The following is a 7,484-nucleotide window of genomic DNA, read 5'->3' on the forward strand; positions in this document are numbered from 1 at the left end:
TCCTTCCTTTTTTCCTCCTCTGTCGTTTCTTCAGTCTTTTCCTTGATGCTTACCCCCTTTGTTAGTATTTTTTTGCATCTCCCTGTCTTTGTCATATTACCGATATCGGCCACCATTGCTTTCTTCATTGTTTCGACCCCGGCGGTTGTGGTGATGGTAGTCTCATAACTCCAAGGAACTGCCTGGAGAGAGCTATAGGGGAATGGCTTAGGTGAATGTATGGTCATGGGGGGTGGATCGGGTTTCATATTGAGAATGAGAGGAGGTAGTGATGATTTGGGTGTAGTGATGGTAGGGGAAGTTATGTGAGGAGTCGATGGAGTATATGGAATGACGAGTGGTGGACGTGGAGATGAAGTATATGGTATATGGAGGGGGGGTCGAGTTGATCCTCGGGAATATGGTGGTGCGTAGGGTATAACAAGGGGAGGCCTGGTTGAATTTTGATGATGGGGTGATCCGTAAGGTATGACTAAAGGAGGTTGGGTAGTAGCATTTTGATGAGTGGGATGGATGGTGAGGTCGGCTAATCTGAGTGGTAGTGAATTTTGGGGTGAGTTGGTTGTGTAATGGTTGACTGTGCTGACTGTTGGTGCTTCTGATCCTTGAGTTAGATGGACCCTGATTTTGGACCCGATAGGTGCTATCAGATCCGAAGGATTAAAGTAGAGTTCTCCACAGATGACATTTACCCTGTGCCCACTCCCCTCTCCATTGTGGGTAGGTAGGGGGTTTTGGTTGATATTCTGTTGTTGGGGTGGGTTGGGAGGCCCATCCAGGATAAGAGCCTTCTTGTCAATCAAGTTCTGTACCTGATGTTTGAGCTGCCAGCATTGGTCTGTCGAGTGCCCCGGTGCACCCATATGAAATTCACAAATCAAATTGGGGTTGTACCCTGGCCCTTTGGCAGCTTCAGGATTTGGTGGACGTTTGACAAGATACTCACCCTTGAGCAAGATTGGCAGTAACTCAGATAATGTCATGGGTAGCCTGGTAAACACTCTATTAACCCTGTTTGGTCTCGCTTGTTGATTCTGCCCATATAGTGGTGCCTGTTGGTTCTGTCCATATTGTGGTGCCTGCTGCGCTTGTGGAGGAACTGTCCGGAAGGGATTCTGCGGTGCTGGAGCCCAGGCAGCTCGAGGTACTGGCGCCCAATGTGCCTGGGGTGCCTGTGGCCGCTGAGTTGGTGCTTGAATGATGAGAGGTTGGCTGGGTTGTACATTATTGACTTGGGTATCCTCTTTCTTCTTGACAAAAGGCACTGATTTCTTTTGTGCCGAGGTCCCCGCTGCTGCACTCAAGGCTGTAAAGTCAAATATTAGACCGGTTCGGATCCCGTCCTCGACCCGGTCTGCCACTTGAACTAAATTCGAGAATGTGCCTGTAGTGTGTCCAACCAAATGAGTGTAAAAGGCATGCCCCAGTGTTGAGATAAACGTAGTGTTCATCTCCTGTTCAGTCATTGCGGGCCGTACTTGTGAAGCGGACTCCCGCCATCTCTGGGCATACTCTTTCACTGTTTCCTTGTGTTTCCTCGTCATCTTAGCCATATCGTTTCGATCCAGACCCACATCTGTATTGAACCGATAATTGTGCCAGAACATTTCAGCCAAGTCCTGCCAACTCTTGATGAGTGTATGGTCCAATCCTGAGAACCACTTGAGAGCCGGTCCTGTCAAGCTTCTTTGGAAAAGTTGTACCAGCAGTCTGTCATCCTCGCCATATTGGCACATTGACCCACAATACAATTTGAGGTGTGACAGAGGACACCCAACACCATTATATTTCTCAAATTCCGGGCATTTAAACTTAGCCGGCAGCTGTGCGTTGGGATAGAAGCATAGGTCCCTGAATCTTGTTCCTCCCAGGGTATTTGTGCCCTTCATCCGCCGCATTTCCTCCTGAAGAGATTCAATCTGTCGGGCCATTTTGTCGTCAGTAGCACTCTTAGCTTCAGGAGCCCTAAAGTCACACTCGTCATCTGGGATCATCACCGGAGGCGGTGGGTTCTGTGGTATATAGAGCGGAGGACCCTGATATATTGGCACAGTAGGAGGTGGGGTGGTTTGTTGGTCTGGTCGTATTTGCTCGGGGGGTTCGGGGTTTGACCCGGATGCTTGATGCTGAGTTGCCTGTGCTTGCAGAAAATTGGTGCTACTCAAGACAGCCGCTAAGATTTGTTCCTGCCTTTTCGTTGTTTCTAACAGCTTTGCTATCATTGCATTAGCTTCGGCCAGTTCATTTGTAGCAGGTTGTGGTTCATCTGAGTTACTCATGTTTGATGAAGATGATCGGAGAAAGTATGGAGGCTTCTCAGGAAGTTTGTACTTTTTTCGTTTGGCCACCTGTGGGTACAGAAGACCAAGTGTTACTATCTTATTTACAAAAAGGAAAATGCATGATGTTTTATTAGGTCCGGTAATTATTATGGGATGGTACTCAAAAATGGAAATTTAGTTAGGTGAGCTTGAAAACATGGTTCGTCAGCGCGGAGCTGGATTGTTTTTGAGAGAAAATAATTACATCAGCGCGAAGCTGGCATCGACACGGAGTCGGTAAAACGGTTTTGAAAAGAAATTACATCAGCACGGAGCTGGCATCGACACGGAGTCGGTAAAACGGTTTGAAAGGAAATTACATCAGCACGGAGCTGGCATCGACGCGGAGTCGGTAAAACGGTTGGAAAAGAAATTACATCAGCACGGAGCTGGCATCGACACGGAGTCGGTAAAACGGTTTGAAAGGAAATTACATCAGCACGGAGCTGGCATCGACACGGAGTCGGTAAAACATTTTGAAAAGAAGTTACATCAGCACGGAGCTGGCATCGACACGGAGTCGGTAAAACATTTTGAAAAGAAGTTACATCAGCACGGAGCTGGCATCGACACGGAGTCGGTAAAACATTTTGAAAAGAAGTTACATCAGCACGGAGCTGGCATCGACACGGAGTCGGTAAGATATTTTGAAAAGAAGTTACATCAGCATGGAGCTGGCATCGACACGGAGTCGGTAAAACATTTTGAAAAGAAGTTACATCAGCATGGAGCTGGCATCGACACGGAGTCGGTAAACGTTTTTGAAAAAGGTAATTTCATCAGCACGGGACTGGCATCGACACGGAGTCGGGAAACATTTTGGAAAAAGGTAATTTCATCAGCACGGGACTGGCATCGACACGAAGTCGGGAAAACATTTTGAAAAGAAATTTCTGAGATAAATTGAGTTAGAATAACCCGTATTTTTGGCAGCCCCCAATTCAGTTCTCTGAAATCATCGTCGGCCAGGCGGATCTCCAAGGAAGAGGCGGCGCACAATGGCACTCTTAAATCACCTTGTTCCCTGAATAGACGTAGTCTATCCCCCTCGTATCAACAGGGTAAGATCTTTCTAGGCACCGACTTTGATCAAGGACTGCAATTGGTGCTTTGTTAACATCCTTTTTTTTTTTTTTTTTTTTTTTTTTTTTTTTTTTTTGTTTTTTTGTTTTTTGTTTTTTTTTTTTTGAAAAAGTTGAATGTGTTTGAGTCGATTGATTGGTTGTTGTCTTTATTAGATCATAGATGGATCATGAACTTGATTCGCTATGAGTCGTGGACTTGATTTGTTGTGGATCTGGATTGTGGATCCAGTTGAAGTGGATCTGGGTCGTAGACCCAGTTTGATTGGATCTGGGTCGTGGACCCAGTTTGATGCGGATCTGGGTCGTGGACCCAGTTTGATACGGATCTGGGTTGGGAACCCAGTTGGACATGGATCTGGGTTGGGAACCCAGTTTGATGCGGATCTGGGTCGTGGACCCAGTTTGATATGGATCTGGGTCGTAGACCCAATTTGAAATGGGTCTGGGTTGTGGACCCAGTTTGGTTGGATCTGGGTCGTGGACCCAGTTTGAAATAGATTTGGGTCGTGGACCCAGTTGGACATGGATCTGGGTTGGGAACCCAGTTTGATGCGGATCTGGGTCGTGGACCCAGTTTGATATGGATCTGGGTCGTAGAGCCAATTTGAAATGGGTCTGGGTTGTGGACCCAGTTTGGTTGGATCTGGGTCGTGGACCCAGTTTGAAATAGATTTGGGTCGTGGACCCAATTGGACATGGATCTGGGTTGGGAACCCAGTTTGATGCGGATCTGGGTCGTGGACCCAGTTTGATATGGATCTGGGTCGTAGACCCAATTTGAAATGGGTCTGGGTTGTGGACCCAGTTTGGTTGGATCTGGGTCGTGGACCCAGTTTGAAATAGATTTGGGTCGTGGACCCAGTTGGACATGGATCTGGGTTGTGGACCCAGTTTGAAATGAACACTCGATGAAGGACAAGTTTGATTATGATCGAGATTGATAGTGAGCCGCGTTGGGCAAAATTCGTTTGGAGCGAGATCGATTACAAGTGGTAGGCCCTGAGTTTTCTAGTAAAGTTAATCATTTGATCATTTTCAAGCTTTAAAACTCAAAACTAAAAAAAATTTCAAGAAGAAAAGTTGTTAAGACTGATGTAAGGAACGAAATTAGCAAAAAAAAAAAAATTTTTTTTTTTTTTTTTTTTTTTTTTTTTTTTTTTTGGGGTCCGTTTTTCAAGTACGGACCTAAGACTTTTTGGCTGGTCCGTGCTTCAAGTACGGACCAGAATATCAATTTTTTTTTTTTTTTTTTTTTTTTTTTTTTTTTTTTGGGTCCGTTCTTCATGCACGGACCTAACACTTTTTGGCTGGTCCGTGCTTCAAGTACGGACCAGAACATAAAAATTTCCACTGGTCCGTGCTTCATGTACGGACCTAAGAACATTTGCCCAGTCCGTGTTCTAAGCACGGACTTGACAAAATTTCTTGAGTCCGTGCTTCAAGCACGGACCAGAACCTTTTCTGGCCTTCCAACCTTGCTCTGTTTTTGATCCTCATCCCATTTTGGCCATGTTTTTCTGGATTTTGAGGCACATAGCCTCTGTTTTTTGGCTTGGGCCACAAATGTCACTTTTTTTTTTTTTTTTTTTTTTTTTTTGATGATGCACATGATAGCATAAAAAAAAACAGATTTCCCCCTTTTACCTAGGGGGACATATGAACGAGAACAAAGTAAAAAATCCTAAAATCTATACAACTTGCCTTCGTGGGCTTAAAAAAAAAGAAAAATACATCACATATGAACATGGGATGGATACGGAATTAGTTTTGTAAGTCTTAGTGTCCTTTGTCTATTAATTACGCTTCGATGCATGCGGTTTGTGGGTGGTTTTTCGGCTACCCATTCTTCAAACCTTGATGGACACCAAAGTGTACACATCTTAGGTTGGTGAATGGGGTGGATGTTCTCCTCCCAGCCACCCAAAATAGCGATCTCGGGGGCTTGAGAGTACCGGCATCCGGGGTTAGAAATTTAAAGAGGAGGAGGGGTGGCTTATGCATGGGGGTGTGAGTCGCATGTGCATGTGCGTGCATTCTTTGAATTGTATCCATCCTTACATCCTTTGTCCAACATACATACAAAACACGAAATAAATAAATATTACAAGCATTCTCCAATGAAAATAAAAATAGAAAAAAGAGACATGAAAAATGTTAGAAGGTAAACACAAATATGGAAATGAAAACACATTCCCCTTTTTTTTTTTTTTTTTTAGAAATAATGACCGAATCAAGGAAGAGGGTCGGACCCACTAGTATGGTACTCCCCAGTGGAGTCGCCAAGCTGTGGACACGGGATTTTCGATATTCTTCAAACATCCCTCCACTTTGGGGTGTTTTGGAGTCGCCACCATTCAAATATGGAATTGGGTGTGAATGGTCACCCGATGTCTCATTTTTTGAAAATTAAATTATTTTTGATGTGATGACTCTCGTAGGATAAAGCACGTGGTCCAACCTTTGATTCAAGGTAAGGGGGTCCATTTATGGAGTAGGGAAGGTGTTAGGCACCCTACTCCACCCACCTTAGGTGGTAACCTCGGATTCGGTCTTTTGAAAATAAAAAGAAAATGAAAATGAATAAAAGGAAGAAAATGGATATGTGTCCTCAAATTTGAGGGACCTTCGATGTTGGATCCAATCATTAAGGGGCACCCTTATATAGAAGGGGCCCTTTTGTGATTTAACCCATGGTGGTGTGTGCAAGTGCGTAGGAAAGGGGAAAGTAGAAAGGGGGAATGTAGAGGGGGTGTTCCTTTTGTGAACCCACCTTGTCCCAATCTTGATCTTCAAGCCTTTTCTTGATATTCTTCTTTTGAGTGGACTTGGACTTGCTTCCTTGAAGTTGTAGAAGATTGAGTTGAGTTGAGAGTGATGTGTTGAAAGTAGAGTGTTGAGATGAGATGAGAGTTGAGTGTAGTGAAGAGAGTAAAGTAGAGAGTTGTAGTATTTTGAGGATTTTTTCTTAATTTTTCATTAGTTGTTGTAAGAAGAGAATGAAGGGGTTTTTATAGAAGTTGGGATGTATTTTAGGGGTATAATAGGGTGAGGGTTTAGAATGGTGGATAATGGCATGGGTTTTAAAGGAAAAGGGTATGAAATTTGAGATGAAAGTGAGGGTATTTTTGTAATGATGGAAATGGGTTGTGTTTTAACCCAAATGGTTTGGATCTTACCCAAATCCATTTGGGTAGAGTGTTTGGTGGGGTGAGATGAGTGATGGTTGATGGGAGGAGTGGTGGTGTAAGGGAGTTGTTTGGAGAAGGAGTGTTGAGATGGTTGAAGAAGTATGGTGTTTGATTTGGAGAGATGAGTGGTGATTGGTTTGATTTTGAGAGGATTGAAGGGATGATGACATGTGGCAAATGGAGAGATGGAGAGATTGGTTGATTGGTGATGGTGGTTAGATGATTAGAGAGAAGAGTATGGGAGGTATGGGTTGAGGTATGGGTTGAGGTGATTTTATGGGAGTGTTTTAAGGGAAAGTGATGGATAGATATGGGTTGTGATGTGGGTGGTTAAAGAATGAGGGATAGGTTAGGGTGTATAGGGTATGGGTTGAGTTGTGGGTTGTTGATGATGAGAGGATGGGGAATAGGTTAGGTTAGGGTAGGGTTATGGGTTGAGTTGATTAGATGAGAGAGGTGGGAGGATGTGATGACATGTGTCATTTGAATTTGTGATTGGTTTGATGAGATTGATAGGTTGGATTGGGTTGGGTATTGAATTGGGCTTGTGTTGTGAGTTGGGCCTTGGGTGGGTTTGGATAGGAAATTGAATAGTAATTGTAATGGATTTGGGTTTAAGAGGAATGGTTGGGCTTGGGTAGCATAGTATTGGGTTGAATGGATGTGGGTTGGACTTGGGTAATGAGTTGGGTTTAGGTTGGGTTGGATTTAGGAGTATAGGGTGGTTTGGGTTTGGATAGAATAAAGATGGGTTTAGGTAGAATAATGTGGGGTTGATTTTAAGGACGTAGGAGATTGGTGAGGTGTGCGGGTCCATGGGCCACGTAAATGGCCTCGAACATTCACTACTTGAAACGTATTGGATTTTGTGTAGGTTTGGGCTTCAGGGC

This window comes from Akebia trifoliata, chromosome 8 (genome assembly GCF_017979445.1).
Source record: "Akebia trifoliata isolate Shusen 1 chromosome 8, ASM1797944v1, whole genome shotgun sequence".
Classification (NCBI taxonomy): Eukaryota; Viridiplantae; Streptophyta; class Magnoliopsida; order Ranunculales; family Lardizabalaceae; genus Akebia; species Akebia trifoliata.